The sequence below is a fragment of the Euprymna scolopes genome, chromosome 2, assembly GCF_053919585.1.
Source record: "Euprymna scolopes isolate OS-2025 chromosome 2, ASM5391958v1, whole genome shotgun sequence".
NCBI classification, from domain to species: Eukaryota; Metazoa; Mollusca; class Cephalopoda; order Sepiida; family Sepiolidae; genus Euprymna; species Euprymna scolopes.
Window position 1 is genome coordinate 80,063,640 of NC_136483.1, and position 18,265 is coordinate 80,081,904.

Consider the following 18,265-nt stretch of genomic DNA (forward strand, 5'->3'; position numbering starts at 1 on the left):
AACGTTAACAGTTCGGCCACCAAGAAAAGTCCATTTCAGTTGTTTAGGAAAAAAAAAAAAAAAAAAAAACGACTACGGTAGGTCGGCGCGAACGTGAAAATATAATGTGAATTGTCCAGCACGCTAACCACTACGCCACAGAGCACTGCAGCTTAATTTAGTGATTTTAAATAACTTCACATGAAAGAACTACGAAGCCAAACCGGTGTTCTCTTCTCAACTGTTCCTTGTGAACGATCCCCAAACGGTGTTAAGTGGTGGCAGGGGGAGGAGGAATTTATTAGAGAGAAAATATTTTACCACTTCCATTGATCTTAACCGATTTTGGCCGTGACTTCTCAGCAGAAAAAGTATAGAAATCTAAGATTATCGAGGAATTTGAGAAATAATAAGCCTATAACACACCTCAGATATTGTTCTGCCGTTTGTGCATATTATATTTGCATGAAATATCTTGATTTTTAATCCTATTAAGGTCAAAATCCCACGGGAAAAAATGAGTTCATTTTATTTATATAGATAGATAGAAGAAGATAGAAGATAGAATAGAAGAAGAATAGAAGAGAAGAGAAGAGAAGAGATTAGCGTCTCCTACCCAGGAGATCAAGGAAGTAATTTTCTCTTAGAAAGATCGCCCATATTTTTTGGACGTAAACAAGAAAAAAATTATATGTATTTATTTGCTTTTGTTTTACTTTTAAAGCAGTAATCTAAAAACACGTATTTCGCTGTCCTACAGTTCATCAGTACAGTTAAGCTATGTTGATGAGCTGTAGTACAGTGAAATACGTGTATGTAGATTAATGCTTCATAAGTAAAATAAAAGTAATATATATATATATAAGTAGAAAACGTCAAGATATTGTAGAATTGAATTGACAATATTTTATTCAATTTATTCAAAACAAGAAATACAAAGTAAAGATGGAGTTTCAAAGATAGGCTCTTATCCTCAGAGGAAAAAACATTAGCAAAAGGTGTGTGTAGATAAATACATATATAATTTTTACACACTATATATATATATATATATATATATATATATATATATATATATATATATATATATATATATATATTAGTGTTGGGACGATTAATTGAAATCCGAAAAATCAGAAGATTTGGGGGTATCGGAATTGGTATCGGAATTGGAAAAATTGATACCTATTTTCCGATGCCAAAACGATTCTTTTAATTGTCTTTTTTTATTTGATTTTGCTTAAATTAAAATCTTCCATTACTAGTCATAATGATAAAATAATAAATATCTATTGATTTTAAAATACCAGTAAAGCTAAAATCAATAGATCATCCTCCACAAGTGTATTTTGACGTTTAGGAAAATATCTGCATATTTAACATGTATTTTTATGTTCGTTCGCACCTGACCTCCATAGAATGGAAATATGTCACAAAGTTTAACAAGTTTTTTTTAATATAGATCCACAGAATATTGTGATAAGTGTTTCGGTGTGAACAGGTATGGTATAAAAAATTATGGGGTTTATCTATTTTATTTTTACTTTCATCATATTTTGCTTTGGTTTTGATACCCCCCCCCCCCAAAAAAAAAATTCAATCCAAATTCCTTCCTTTTCATAACCTATCATACTTTCATAAATCAAAGTCCATTTTCTGTAGGCTGTTTTTGAACCCAGTCAACGACGGGTACTTTTGCTAGTATATATATATATATATATATAATATATATATATATATATATATATATAATTTTTACACTATCACCTCAATTATATTTTTCAATCTATGTGCTAATAAGCAAAGTTTAGAATTACCCATATCTATTTTGCTAACAAATTTTCCTTTGATGAGATAAGCCATTTATTGAAAATCCACGGGTTAAGGAAAAGACGTTAATAATAATCTGATATCATCTTGAAATAATAAATAAATACATAATAAATAAATACATAATTTATCTCAGAATTTCAGTATATATATATATATATATATATATATATATATATATATATATATATATATATATATATATATATATATTATTGATGAGACGATCCAAAATTTTCCCCCATCAGAATACAATTACCGATTCTCTTCTAAATTCTGTTCTGATTCCGATGCGAGTACCGATTTCGATTTTTAAGAATTTTCTCTATATTCAGTTAGAGATTTGTTGTTTGAAGAAAAAAATATTTTAATTACTGTAAAACCCCGTGTAATGTCCTTATATATTTTTGTAAAATGTAAAATGTACACTGGGGTGGGTGATGCTGGTGGGGGCGTATATTACAAGAGTAAATGTTTCGAAATATTTTTCTCAAATGTTTTCCTTGTAACTGACTGAAAGTTGTGAGATACACAATGATTTATATTTCTTTTAAAAACAAAGCTGGTTTGCAAGGTTCGTTCTTACTCGTATTTGAATTTTTTCATAATGGGTTTCGGGGAGGGGGTGAACTATTCTGTGACTTTTCTCTGTCAAAAAATGTTCATATTTCTTATCCTAATTATTAAATATGATCGGTTATTGATTTGTTTTACTCTAAAATGTAAAGCATAATACAGAACTACTACTACTACTACTACTACTACTACTACTACTACTACTACTACTACTAATAATAATAATAATAATAATAGCAAATGTGTACATTTAGATCTTTAGTTACCATCAGCACCCTCCCCAAATAAGATTCTACTTTTTTTTTAGATTACGGTAATAAAATTGCTAAATATTGCAATGCGCTACAACAGAACACCGACCACTCTAATTTGTTTTTTTTAGAGGTAATCTAGGTCGCTGACAACGCATTTGATAATCCAACCTGTTGCAAACTTACCGTTTGCATGGAATTAACCCCTGAACCCAGGGACTATTTTGCGCCATTTTACAGCTTACGTTTAATAAATAAATTTGAAAATTCTGTTCTGAAAAAAAATTTTTTCTTCTTGTTTTATTTTTACCCCATGTGAAAAAGCAGTTTGCTACGGGAAGGCACATTAAACAGCCGTCGTTTATGCTACTGCACACACGCGCGTAGCGTAAATGGAAGCTGGCGGAAAATAGTCCCTGGATTCAGGGGTTAATACCATGCAAACGGTAAATTTGCGACGGGTTGGATTATCAGATTCGTTGTCAGCGACTTTAATTACCCCTAAAAAACAAATTAGAATGGTCCGAGTTCTGTTGTAGCGTATCGCTATATTTACCAAAACATTTTTAGGTGATTACGTTGAAAACTTTGGACAAATTATCGCGACTTGTTTTCCTTTTATCGTCACTTCGCAATTATAACTTTTTAGTGGTAAAAAAATGGCGCTTATGCCAACAAAAACTCCGATCTAAGGGAGATAATCAGCATAGCTATAGCAAAAATAAGCATATTTTCCAAGGTATAATTTGGGACGCTTATTAATTAACGTACTTTTAAAGAAAGGTGTTTTTTATCTTATGGAAAAGACTCAAATGGAGAGCAATTTTCTTCCAAAAGCAGTTTTGGTGACACAGAGTAATTTTGAAGATTACTAAGAAATGGCTGCATATGTAAAAATAATTCCATATAATGTATTTCATGGCTCATTGTAAGGCGCCGATATGGTTCGATAATTTTTATATAAATAATTGAAACAGCCTGAAACATGGCAATAATCCTTGCGACTTTAAGGTTTGAAAACATACATTTTGATTGTTTTTAACCTTCTCTCTAAACTGGGAATTTCATCTAAATGAAAAATTATCTGTGCAGCACCGAGGAATATTCCATTAAAACGATTATAGCCATCGATCTCTAATATCATTCTTTTCATCTGCATTCAGTCCAAGAAGTTTCGATGTCATCCTTACTATTCTTGCAGTCACATTTTGTTTTTTCCAAAATGTGAAAAAGGGATGAGCATCCCGACCAAGCAGACCACTGTCTTGAGGAAGTACCTCCTGCAGTTCAAACAATCTTTCAAGATGATATCGTCGAAAACCTAAAAGTACATAAAACCATGCAGTGAATAGTGTACAAGGTTCCAGCTGGTATTTTCTTCTTGATCCTCTCTTTTTCTTCTCACTGTCGAAGTTGATGTGAAGATTTCTTTTCATTTATCGCACGGCCACTCATAAAATAGTTTAGCTTTTCAATAATTATAGCTTTTTCCTCCTCCTTTCTATCTATGCTACAAGCAACCAGTTCCTCAAGTTCTCTGACTGTGATGTCCGTAATAGAGGATGCATCCTATTTTGTTGTACACTTAAATCCCAAGGGTACAGCCTAATTAGAATCCAACGTAATACTGTATTCCAGTACTTTTTTTTTACTAGTTCCATCTTTATTAACTCCAAATCCAGAGGTTTCATTCAAACAATCATTGTAATAAACTTTGATTAAAAAATGTGTTTCATCGGACATTCTTAAAACCGTTTGTCTGGAATGCAAAGTTTTTATATCTATAACTAAAAATATGTCGATTGACAGCAGTAATCGCTCACACTAGATGATGACACTTCCAAAGCTTAAAGTTCATACACATTCTATGTTTTCAGGCGTAATATTATGATGATGAATTAAAGCGACGGGGTATACGCTAAATAGGAATTTATCAAATGTAACGGTTATCAGAATATTACTTATAAGAGGACTATGGCTGATGGCCTGATGTTATGAGATTAATGAAAGTTGTGGTGTGGAGTGGATTACATGGGGCGTCGTGTACTAAGGTTTTAATTTAGTAGGATAGGGGAAAACCCGATGGTGAATTAAGGGGGTACGTTACGAGGGGATATGGGATAGATAGTTGTAAAAATATAATTATAATTTTCATAAGTTAATATATAGTAATAGTCCTACGGGTTGCACTGGTACTAGGTGTTGCTGGGGCGAAATATGAGGCAAAGATATAAAGACAGGGGAGTAAAGTTGATAGAAGTGTATAAAGAGACAAAAATAATTAGAATGTGACGAAAAGCGTGGTAGAATAATAGGGGGAAAAACAAAATAAAACAATTAAAATTTAGTTAATTAGAGAAAGAGTTGGAGAAATAGGGTACATGTATACTAAAGTAAGGCACAAAGGTATAAAGGATATATAGAGGTAGCCAGCAAAGCAGAAAGTTCGGTGAACGAGAGATTATCCCGATAGAAACAAATCTCTAGGCCAGGAAAATGCGTGCAGGTGTTAATATTATACTCCGGTATTCCTTGGGTGCAGGGACTAGTGACGAAAGATATTTATGAAACAAACGAGATATAAAGAACAAATTACGTAATTATTAACTATATATATATATATATATATATATATATATATATATATATATATATATATATAATTATTTACTACATATGCATGTATAATTATTTACTATATATATAATTATTTACTATATATATAATTATTTACTGTATATATATATATATTTATTTACTATATATATAATCATATATATAATTATATATATAATTATATATATAATTATGTACATGATTATATAAACATATATAATTATATATACATATATAATTATATATATCATTATATATCTATATAAATATATCTATATAATTATATATATCATTATATATCTATATAATTATATATATCATTATATATCTATATAATTATATATATGCATAATTATATATATAAATATATATATATATAATTATATATATATATATATAAATAGATGTATAATTATATATATGTATAATTATATATATATAAATATTTATATAATTATATATATAATTATATATAATTATATATATAATTATATATATAACTAGCTGTACCCTACCACGCGTTGCTGCAGCTCAAATTGGCGCAATGGAAAAAGTTCCAAAATGAGAAAAAGCATGTTTCTTATTGGTTTAATTTTCCATGTCGTATGGGTACACAGTTTTTGTTGTTCCATTTTCTCAGCTGATATAGAGATTTTCTGGTTTGCTGACTCTTGAATACGTAACATAAATTGTTCTTGTGAAAAAACAGTCAGTGTGTAACTGTAAGCCACACAATTGTAAAGATTGTTCCCTGTGCGTTGTTGATGGTTATTGCAAACGACAATAAAATTGGAAAGTGCAATTTCCTAAAGTGTAATGATGTATCCGGTGGAATCATAGGAATGAAGATATATTCATCTGTAATAAGTCCTGTTATGATTGTTGCTTCTATGATATTGTTTGTTAATTTTTTTTACTGCAAGCCATGTGCCTTTGCAAAGCTTGGATTGGTTTATATTTCACAACATGATAATTATTACGCCAAATCTCAGTTGCAATACATGCGGTGGCATCCCTGGCAAATATAGCTGTTGGATTATTAACCACTTTATCTGCTTTCACAACAGTGTCGATGGATTTGTATTTGACTACCTCACTTGGAATTTTACATTGAATAATAGCGTGGACGTCTTTGTATTGACTTGCAAGAATAGCTCGTTCACTCAGTCAAGTGGAATTCTTATAATTTGAATACCTGCAAAAACCTTTTAAGCTAACTCTTCTTTTGATGTAATAAAATTACAGAAGTTAAAAGTCAAAGAATTTTGCCCTTATCTCTGATCAGCTGGCACTTTTCCGTACCCAATTTCCCACAAGTGATGCAAAACTTTATGTGCGGATCGAACAGTCTACAAATGGACATGAATATTTTGAGTTAAGTTTAATGTCTTCACATGACACAAAAATAGAGTATTTGAGGCAAGCATTTATTTCATCTGCTGGTGTTGATTGAAGAATAACAGGTAACATTTGTCTGAAATCTCCTGCAAGCAATATTACTGCATTCCCAAATGGTCTGACATTGCCACACAAATCTTGCAAGGATCAACCAAGATCCTCAAGTGATGTTTTGCGTACCATTGTGCATTCATCCTAAACAATAAGTTTGCATTTCTGCAATATTTCTCCCCATATTGGATGTTTTGGAGATGTCGAACATGAGATTTGTGAAAAATTGAATGTTTCAAAGTAGAATAAATAATTCTTCTATTTGGCAGCAAGGTCGCAGGTATTCCTCATGCAGCAAGGGCTAAGGCTATGTCATTTTGTTACCGAATGGCTGCCAAAATCAATTTAATTAGAAAGGTTTTACCAGTTACTTCTGATGCTGTTCAAGGTAGCAGTAATTTTCAAATAACTTCTATTCTCACAGTCAGTAAATTAGGTAACTAAGATAGGATTTATCCATGTTTTGACAATGCCTTATTCACTGTAATTAATTTAGGAGACTAAAATAGGATGAAAGATTAGAGATGGACAGATAGAGAGGAAGATATATAGATAGAAAAGAGAAAGTGAGAGGAAAATAGAGAAAGAAAAGGAGATAGAGAGAGATAAAGGGATTGATAGACAGACAGTTAGAATCAGAGAGGGGCGAGACAGAGGAAAGGAGAGAGAGATAGATGGAGTTAGAGAGAGAGAGAGAAAGGGGCTCAAAGAGAGATGGAGAGGGTGATATAGCGAGAAAGATAGATTGAGAGAGGGTAAGGGAGAGATGGATAGAGAGAGATATTAAGAGAGGAAGAGAGAAGGAGAGAAACAGAAAGTGAACTACACCGTTTTTTTCCTCGTTCAATAGAGAAGAAATCTTTCGAGACTGAGACAATTTCAATTTTTTGTTACTATCCAGAGTACCATTTTTTTCGGGAGCTAGATTTTCCACACATTAGAAATCGACCGGGTTATTTGTACTTTCACCTAACAAATTAATAAAAGAAAAAGATATTGTAAAATTTGAATTTAGCGTGAAAATACTATTTAAAAAAATAGCACGATAACATAAGTGCATAAATGCCACTTCAGGTACTTCCTTAGCCCCCCCTAGTGAAGGCTAATGCATGCGCACGTAACATTTTTTATTTACTGACGTTGGCTTAGTAACTAAACGATTTATTGATAATTTCGTAACCCTTAAACGCATACTGAAAGATTTAAATTGGTTCATTATTGTTGTAATGAAAAAAAGAAAAAAAGTTTCATTCAACACGAAACCAAAAACACATATTAATGATAAATGATTTATTATTCTATTCATTGAAATTTACTAATTTTTAAATAAAAAGTAAAAAAACATTAATAAAAAATAGTTGTTTATGTGTGCATGTAAAAATGTTTGTAAAAGTGAGAAATTATTTTAATCATTTAAAAAACTTTTTCTTTCTTTATTTTTAGATTAGATCCACCTTACAATCACCATAACCTCCTCATCTTAAAAACAGCTTCCGGAATAAATACCATTTTTGGAGGGGGGGGTGAAAAAATATTTGCAAAATTTAACTGATATTTGGTGTCAGCATACCCACCCGAAAATACTATTAAAAAAAAGGAGGGGTTCAGTGCCCGTTGCAGAGAAGTAGATTTATTTATCAATAAAAGTCGTCATATAAAAAAGAAAATTGTGGAGGCAGACCTAAATGTAAATATTTACCCAAAAAATTATCCACTCGTGTAAATTAAAAATGTCTGTAAAAGTGAGAAATTACCAATACATGGTTTAGTAACTTTTTTTTAAAAAATATTCATGAAAAGAGTTAAGCCAACGTAAGTAAATACATGAATTACAAATGTTTGTAAAAGTGAGAAATTATTAATAAATGTTTAGTAACTTTTTTCTTTTAATATTCATAAAGAGTAAAACTTTTTCCAATATTCATTAAAAGATTTAAGCCAACGTAAATAAAGTGACAAATTCAGGTTTAGTTACTTTTTTTATTTATGAAAAGAGTTAAGCCAACGTAAATAAATAATGTTTGTAAAAGTGCGAAAGGCAACGTAAGTAAATAAATGATAAATGTTACGTGCGCATGCGTTAGCCTTGACTAAGGGGGGCTAATTCTGCTGGTCGCCATGGAACTCAACGCCCAAGGAGTACCCCACTTTATTTTAGATATTTATTTTCCAAACCACTGTTTGAATAAATCAACAATGAATAAAATTTTAAGTGTTGTGTAATTATTTTCGCAGCGTTCATCCCAGTAATGCTAGAAAAAGTAAAGTAACATTTTAAATGTAGAAACATTAACAGAACCCCCCCCCAAAAAAAAAATACCGTTTATTTGTATTTCTTATTAAATGTTTGTAGAAAATGTAATTTTTTGTCAGATAAATAAATTTCAAGCAATTTTTGCAATAAAAATAAATAGCAATTTTTGCAATAAAAATAAATAGCAACTTCGTTAATTTGACGACTCACCTAAGCATATTATAAACACCCTAACCTCCCCATGCTAAAACGGCTTTCGGAATGAACACCCCCAACCTCCCCATGTTAAGAACGGCTTTCGAGGTTTGTGGAAGGGCGTGTTTAAATTGAAAGCGGTTTTTAACATAGGGAGATTAGGGTGTTTATAATAATCGAGGCATGTCGTAAAAATGAAACAGTTTAGAAAAAATTAAAACAAACTTTTTTATGTAAACAATGCCGTGAAAGAAACTAAACAATTAAAACATAATGTTTGATGAGTGAAAAGCCTTCAGATAAACAAAGGAATTTAAAATTTAAACAATTGGTAAGATACATAAATGTATTTAAATTTAAAAAAATAGGGGATTTTTTTTGTGCTAATGCAGAGAGTGATCCGCGCTATTTTTTAAAATCGTATTTTCACGTTTAATTAAAGTGTTATGATATGTTTTTTATTCAATTGTAAGGTTAAAGTACAGAATAGGTACAAAACACCCTCCCCTCCCCATGTTAAGAATGGTTTCTTAACTAATAACGTTATTATTTCAGCACGGATCACTCCCTGCATGAGTACCTTTTTTTTTTTTTTATTTTTTTTTTACTTATCTTGTAATTCGCGAGTCGTTGAAAAGAAGTTACCGGAAATAAAGCCGGGCAGTCTCGGAGAAACGACTTACGAAAAATATTTTTATTTTAATTAATATTTTTACAATTCGAAATGTTAAATTATTTCAATAACATGCAAACATTCCTTGACTTTACAGATAGATTTTCTGAAAATTTCAATTTCAATGGAATTTTAGCATTCCTTTTCGTTCTATCCTTTCTACTGGGTGAAACGCACCATGAACTTAACCGAATCGAAGGGTTATTTATCCCATTTTTTTTTCGTTATATTTCGTTTTGTAGTTGCTTAAAAAAACTGGAATGGAATTCTAACGTTCCTTTTCATTCTATGCTTTCTACTGGGTGAAATGCATCATGGACAACCGAATCGAAGGGTTATTTATGCCATTTTTTTTTTCGCTTTTCGCTGTGTTTTTTTTTGTTTTTGTTTTTCCGAACACGTTCATCATTTTATTCCTTTATTTTTGCTTTTTTGTTTTTCCGATTTCTTTTTCAAAGAAGTTTTACGTTTGTTCGCTTTTTTTTTGTTTTGGTTTTCCTATTTTTTTATGAAGTTTAACATTTTTTTAAATATTTAAACAGGGTTATTACTTCGCTTATCCCTTACTGTACCCCCCTCTTACACACACACCACAAAACACCCGGCCAACGCCGGGTACTCCCGCTAGTATATATATATATGATTATATATATATATATAATTATATATATACATAATTATATATAATTATATATATAATTATATATATATATATAATTGCATATGTATTTAATTATATATATATATGTATATATATATATATATATATATATATATATATATATATATATATATATATATATATATATATATATATATATATAATTATTTACTATACTAGCAGTACAGCCGGGCTTTGCTCGGGCTCTATGTACTGTTAATAACTTTATATGCATATGTATATGCATAATAAAAAGTTTGTACTCATGTCCAGGTAACTTATGTCTAAAATTTCAAGTATTTAGACCCAAAATTGGTGGAGTTTTCAAAGTTCAAATCGTTGGACTTTAACCACTTGACAACCAAATTTCTGGCCAAAAACCGATGAAAATATTTTCCCAAATCTCAAGTCTGTAAATTAAAAATGTACAGAGTAGTTTAATAGGGAAATGTGCACACACAAAGACAATTTCAATTTTATAGAAGTAATGGATAAATTGATTCACTATTAATCTCAAACCTCAAGTTATTTGCCATTAATTTACTATTACTCTCAACTCCATACTTATTTACTATTAATTCACTATTACTCTCAAACCCCAAAATTATTTGCTACTAATTTTCTATTGTTCTCAACCCCAAACTTATTTACTAATAATCCACTATTAATCTCAAGCCCCAAATTATTTGCTATTAATTTACTGTTACTCTACACCCCAAACTTATTTACTATTAATTCACTATTCATCTCAAACCCAAAATTATTTGCTATTAATTTACTATTGTTCTCAACCCCAAACTTATTTACTATTAATTCACTATTACTCTCAAACCCAAAATTATTTGCTATTAATTTACTATTGTTCTCAACTCCAACCTTATTTACTATTTGCATTTCTGTCCGGCTTCGGTCGAGCCTTTGTGCTGTTCATAACTTGCCCTATGTGTGAATATGCTTTTATGTAAAATTTTAAATGTTTAGACTAAAAATTGTCTGAGTAATTTGATAGAGATCGTAGAGGTATTTTTTTTTTTAACTTTGACAAAATTTCAAGTGTTTGAGCCCAAAATTGGCGGAGGAGTTTGGTAGAGTTTGCAAAGATCAGCTTTCAACTTTTGGTAGCCAAAATTTTGCCTCGAAACTTATTAAAATGCTTGCTGCATGTCTGAATACCCGTTATATAAAATTTCATATGTTTAGACCCAAAATTGGCTAAGTAGTTTGCCAGAGACCGCAAAGGTTAATTCTTTTGAACTTTGGCTCCATGGCAGCTCAAATTTTCGACCCAAACCGATTAAAAATCTTACCCTATCTCTGAATACTCTTTATGTAAAATTTCAAATGTTTAGACCAGAAATTAGCTGAGTAATTTGGTAGAGACCGCAGATGTCAATTTTTTTTTTAATTTGACCCCAATTTTCATCCTTAACATTTATTGCTTTGGGCTCAAATAAAATTAAAAGTTTGATCCATTCCCAAGTAACCTACATTTAAAATTTAAAGTATTTAGACCCTAAATTGGCGGAGGATTTTGGTAGAGTTTTCAAAGAGCAAATCGTTGAACTTTGATCCTACACACACACACACACACACACACACACACACACACACACACACACATATATATATATATATATATATATATATATATATATATATATATAAGTGAAATTGTCTATCTGTGTGTCTGTGTGTGTACATTTCCCTACCAAATTACTCTGCAATTTTCTGTTTACAGCCTCGAGATTTGACATAAGGGGAATTGAGATTTGGGAAAATCGTTTTCATCGGTTTTCGGCCAGAAATTTTGCTGTCAAGGGATCAACGTTCAGCGATGTGAGCTTTGAAAACTCTACCAAACTCCTCCGCCAATTTTGGGTCTAAACATTTGAAATTTTAGATGTAGGTCACTTGGACATGGATCAACATTTTAATTTGATTTGAGCCCAAAAAACAAATATAAAGGGGTAAAAATTGGGGTCAATGTTTACAAAATTTGACCTCTGCGGTCTCTACCAAATTACTCAACCAATTTTGATATAAACTTTTGAAATTTTACATGAAGTGTATTCAGACATAGGGCAAGCTGTTTAATCGTTCTTTTTCTGAAAATATGGCTTCCAAGGGCTCAAAGTTAAAAAGAATTGACCTTTGCGGTCTCTAGCAAACTATTCAACCAATTTTGGGTCTAAACATTTAAAATTTTACGTAAAGGGTATTCAGGCATGCAGTAAGCTTTTTAAGTCAGTTTTTGGGCGCAAATTTGTCTGGCAAGAGGTCAAAGTTGAAAGAGTTGACCTTTGCAGACTCTACCAAACTCCTGCGCCAATTTTGGGTCTAAACACTTGAAATTTTATATATAGGTTACTTGGAGATGAGTCAAACTTTTAATATGTATATACATATGCACATAAAGTTATGAACAGTACATAGGGCCTGAGAAATGCCGGGCTGAATAGTATTTTCAAGCTTAATTAAAGTTTTACGATATCTTTGTATTAAATCGTTAGGTGAAAGTACAGAATAGGTACACAACACCCTCCCGTCCCCATTTTAAGAATGACTTTCTCAACAATAACTTTATTATTTCAGCACGGATTAATAAGTGCATGAGTACCTTTAATTTTCTTGATTAAAAAACCCTTACTCGACGAGAATGGCAGTGCTTCTACAGTTTATCGCCAAAACTGGAGACGCCATTTTATTTCGCGCACCTGTCGATCAAATCCAAGGGAGAAATCAGTGTTTTAAACTATGACCGAAGTTAGAAATAAATAACAAAAAAATTAAACTAGATATTAATTACTTCCGGAAAGAACTATGAAAAAAGTAAATAAAGAAAGTGAAAGAGAACGTATACCCATAATTATTTAATTGAAAATGTTTCGATTTAATTAATGAAAACTGGAAAGTTTTTCATGAAACGTATATATATATATATATATATATATATATATATATATATATATATATATATATATATATATATATATATATATATATATATATATTAATTAAAAACAGAAAATGAAAATAAAATCACATATTCATAATTGTCTAAACTGGGCGAGGGTCATTTGAAAACCAAAACATTTACTGTATAAAAATTTATCAAAATATTATTATAAAAACATTTATTGAAAAGTTTGCGTAAGAAAATATTTTAATAAAACAATTTTGTAATGAAAGCAACGTTGAATTTTTATAAATATATTTTTTTTTCGAACAAATAAATAATTTTAATAAAACATTTTTTGAATTACAGCAACTTTGAAGGGTAAACAACAAATTAATTTAAATGAAACCGAAAAATCATTATCTAGTTTAATTTTGTTATTTATTTCATTCTTCGGTCATAGTTTAAAATACTGATTTGTCCCTTGGATTTCAACGACAGGTGCGCGAAATAAAATGGCGTCTCTAGTTTCGGCGATAAAGTGTAGAAGCACCAGAATGGCTTTCGGAATAAACACCTCCAACCTCGAAAGCCGTTCTTTACATGGGGAGGTTGGTAGTGTTTATTTCCGGAAGCTATTCTTAACATGGGGAGGTTGGGGCAGATCGTACAAAAATACAAAAAAGACTAAAAAAAAAAAAAAAAAAAAAAATTAAAAAAAAAACGGACGTGTAAAAAATAAGTTTTGAAAAAACATTTTCGGCTGTTCGAAGTAAAACACTGTTTTAATTCAATGTTCCAAACTAATGCAATGAATAAAAGTTCATGCAAGCTATATATTTACAAAAGCTTATTTTCTTGTCTTTTCAACCATATAAATGTATATTTTAAATTTTACCAGAAATGTTAGAAATTGCAACGTGTTCATAATGCGGATTGGTTGGGAAAACCGAATAATTCTAATTAAACATGTAAGAGCATTTTTTATACTGCGAGGGACAAAAGTGTTTGCAGACCTATTTTTTCTTTATTTTTTAGTTTAACCTCTTTCATCATTTGCTACTTGCTATTCTGTTTATGTTCGTTACTACATTTTACGAAAAAAAACAAAAAACAAAAAAAAACAGAATTTAATTATTGTTAAACATTTTCCACTTTTCAGGGTAATCCAAAAATTTATGCAGGTAACCTAAATTTATTAATAATGGCTAAAGGAAATATGTTGACAAATAGTGAGAAGGATGAACTTGTTAAATTACTTGCTGGGAAGAAGTGTACATTAGAAATTTCAAAAATTTTGAAGCGAGATCATCGAACTGTGAAACGTTTCGTCATTGACGGCAAAGATGGAAGAAAAAAAGCACAAAAGTGACTTCACCACGAGATTGGAGAAAAATCAAGAGGAGTGTGCTAGCAAACCCACACAGCCCAGGCAAAGCTATTTTCGACCATACAGGAATGTCTAGCATCTCTAAAAGGACTCGAAATCGGATTTTGAAACAAATAGCGGACCGGAGATCACCGAAAAAAATTTCCTCTTTGAGTGATATCAACTGTCAGAAGCTACTAGCATGAGCCATTAAATAGTTGAAAACTAAATTTCAAAATGTTCTCTGGACTGACGATGCTAGGGCAACCCTCGACGGCCCCGGCGGTTGGACCAAGGAATGGTTTCTTAAAAGCAATAGCCCACGCTTGCGATTCAGACGTCAACAGGGAGAAGGAGGAGTGATGATTTCGGCTGGGATTATTGGTAGTGAGATTCTTGGCCTTTTTGTTCCTGAAGGTGTCAAAATGAATTCTGTGAATTACTGCAAGTTTTTTGAAACAGAATTTATTACCCTGGTTGCAATCACAAAATGATGCTGTCAACCAGAATCGCATTATTCAACAAGACAATGTCCCGAGCCATGCTTCTCGGTTAACAAAAGCTAGGCTTTTAGCCCAGCGTATCTCAGGTGAACGTCTGATGGATTGGCCACCTCAGAGCCCGGATTTGAATCCGATGGAGAATCTCTGGTCGATTCTGAAGAGGAAGGTTTACGAAAACGGGTATCAATTCAGCAATAAAAAAGACCCTTGGGAGAGGATTAAGGAGGCATCTTCTGAAATCACACCTCAACAAGTGCATAAATTAACATCCTCTTTTGATAGGAGGCTGATGAATTCGATTGGGAATGGAGGAAAGCCCATGAAGGGTTAAATTGTTTGAAAAATGTGTATAGTTTTGTTAATTGTTATTTGAGTAATAACTATGATTTTCTTGTGATATGTTATCAATATATGGTACTATTATCATAATTACACAATGCTTCAAATTAAATTATGTTTCAAAATATTATTTATTTTTAAATAAATGAGTCTTGCAAACTCTTATAGCCCATATTTCTTCCTGATTTTTTTAAATCCATATTTTTCCCCAGAATATGATTATTTGGTTTCCGTTTTTAGGAATTTACTTCATATATTTGCATATCGAACAATGAGTAACATAGATATTATATTGGAACATATTGAAGCATAAATTTATCAGTATCAACACTTTGCAAATACTTTTGACCCCCACAATATTCATATTTTCTTAATTCGTTCTTGAATAAAAATTAAAGAACGTGCGTTGCTTCTAATATTAACTTGATTTAAATAGAAGCGTTTCCCCCCCCCAGATAGATCCTTTTAAATTGTTATTAACTAGCGAGACCTGTGGAAATTCCACAGGGGACTCATTCATATGTAATATATTGATGTTGGCATTCTGTAGATGTTCAGTGTAAATGGAGATGCTCTGATATTATTGTAACTTTTTTGTTAAAACTGCGAAAGTATTCATCTAAGCTAGCACGAACGCCCCGTAAAGCCCGGTTGTAAAGTACGCTTAAATATGATATTTTAATTCTAGCAGATTTAGTATATATTATTGTAGAGTTAAGTTAATTCTATCGATTTTTATATATTATAAAGTTGAGATTTCAAAAATAAAAAAATATGTTCGTATGACTCGGGTGCATTAGCTTAAATCGAAACAGAAATAAAAAAAAACTTTATTTATATATATATATATATATATATATATATATATATATATATATATATATATATATATATAAACTGGTAATTAGTAAAAACCTGAAGAGAGTGCTCAATACTATTGCAGAGCAAATATGTGTTTTATTTTATTTTATTTTTTTATTACCGTTTTATCTGTTTGGTTACATATGTTTCGAATATTGGACCATGTTTAAGATCCAACAGCCTCGTCAGACCGTACAGAAATGGTTGGTAGTATTTAGAAGAAGTGTTTTAGAGGATATACGAGACAAAATAGGCGGGGTGGTAAGAGATAATGGGGGAGGGAGACGAGTATCGACAATATTTAAGTTTTGAAGGTTAAAATACATTAGATTGTAGTGTGTGTGGGGGTAGAAGATTCAGGTAGGCGTGGGTGGAGATATATGGATATAGGGAGAGGGAGGAGGGAGAGGATAGTAAAAAAGAAAGGGGTAAGAGGGGAGGGGGAGGAATTTCACTTTTTAGGTTTTCAAATTTTGACTGCTTTTTGGTTGTTTAGCAAGTTATATAAAGTAGGTGAGATAGAGGGAGGCAGAATGAAAGAGAGGGAGAGAGGGAAAGAGAGGGAGAGAGAGAGAGAAAGAGAAAGGGTTTGTGTAACTGTCATATGTGTTTGACAAGTAAAAGGTTCCATTTAGAATGTTCGTAGTCGCCATAAGTCGCCATAAGTCGACTTGTTCATTTCAGTTGACAATGAGTTGTTTTTAGGTAGTTAATGGTTAATACATACTCCAACGCACGCGCAAATACGCATACATACAGGCACATACATATGTACATTTCTACTCATCCACATACAGACACATACGCACATACATATATATATATATAAACAATGTATATGCAGACATACATGAATTTATATGCAGACATACACACACATACACACAACTCCTATACACATTACATACTCATATACATATATACATATATATACACATATACACACCTACATATATACATATACGTGGAAATATAGATCTCCAGTAAGAAGTAGATGTACATATACATACATACATACATACACATGTACCCATATACACGTACATAAAATTACATAAATATACATATTCATAAAAATAAAAATATACAGACATATATAGACATACATATATATATATATACATAGACATGTGTATATTTATACTAAGTAAATAAAGTAAAGTTAGGATAAATAAATAAATACTGGATAGGGATTAAGTTATAGTGTCTAGAAAAAAATTTAGAGAGATCTAGATAAAAGTAGGGATGAAGATAGGAATAGAGAGATAATAAATTAATGGATTGAGAGATTAAAAAAGGGGGTATAAAGGTTTAAAGGTTAAAGATTATAAGAGTGGTGGTTGTTATAATGAATCAGGGGTTCTTGTAGTTCCGTTAAGTTTATATATATATATATGGAGTAGGCTCCTAACATGGTGCTTTGGGCAGTGGTTATGCTTAACTTTATTTTCAGTGTCAAATGTATTGTGGATACAGGCATATACATACATACATACATACATACATACATACATACAAACACATACATGCATATAAACTCAGATATAGCTACACCTGTATACATACGTTCACCCATGCATACACATAGATATACATATATATATATACAGACACTAACAGCCAGATGCATGCATACACATACATGTGCACATAGATATCGATATACAAATATATATTCATGTATATACACACGACCCATGAGCACATACACGCGCACATAGAAACATATACGTAAACACATATAAGGATATATACATAGACCCGATCATGCCCGCACACACACATACATATACATATGGACATACATGTACGG

At 31.2% G+C, this 18,265-nt stretch overlaps 1 protein-coding gene across 5 annotated transcripts in view; it reads right to left on the minus strand.

Moving 5' to 3' along the window:
* The window catches only part of LOC145293051 (uncharacterized), a 194,114-nt gene that overhangs the window by 164,183 nt on the left and 11,666 nt on the right, over positions 1–18,265 (minus strand). The gene's annotated exons all lie outside the window — the stretch shown is intronic.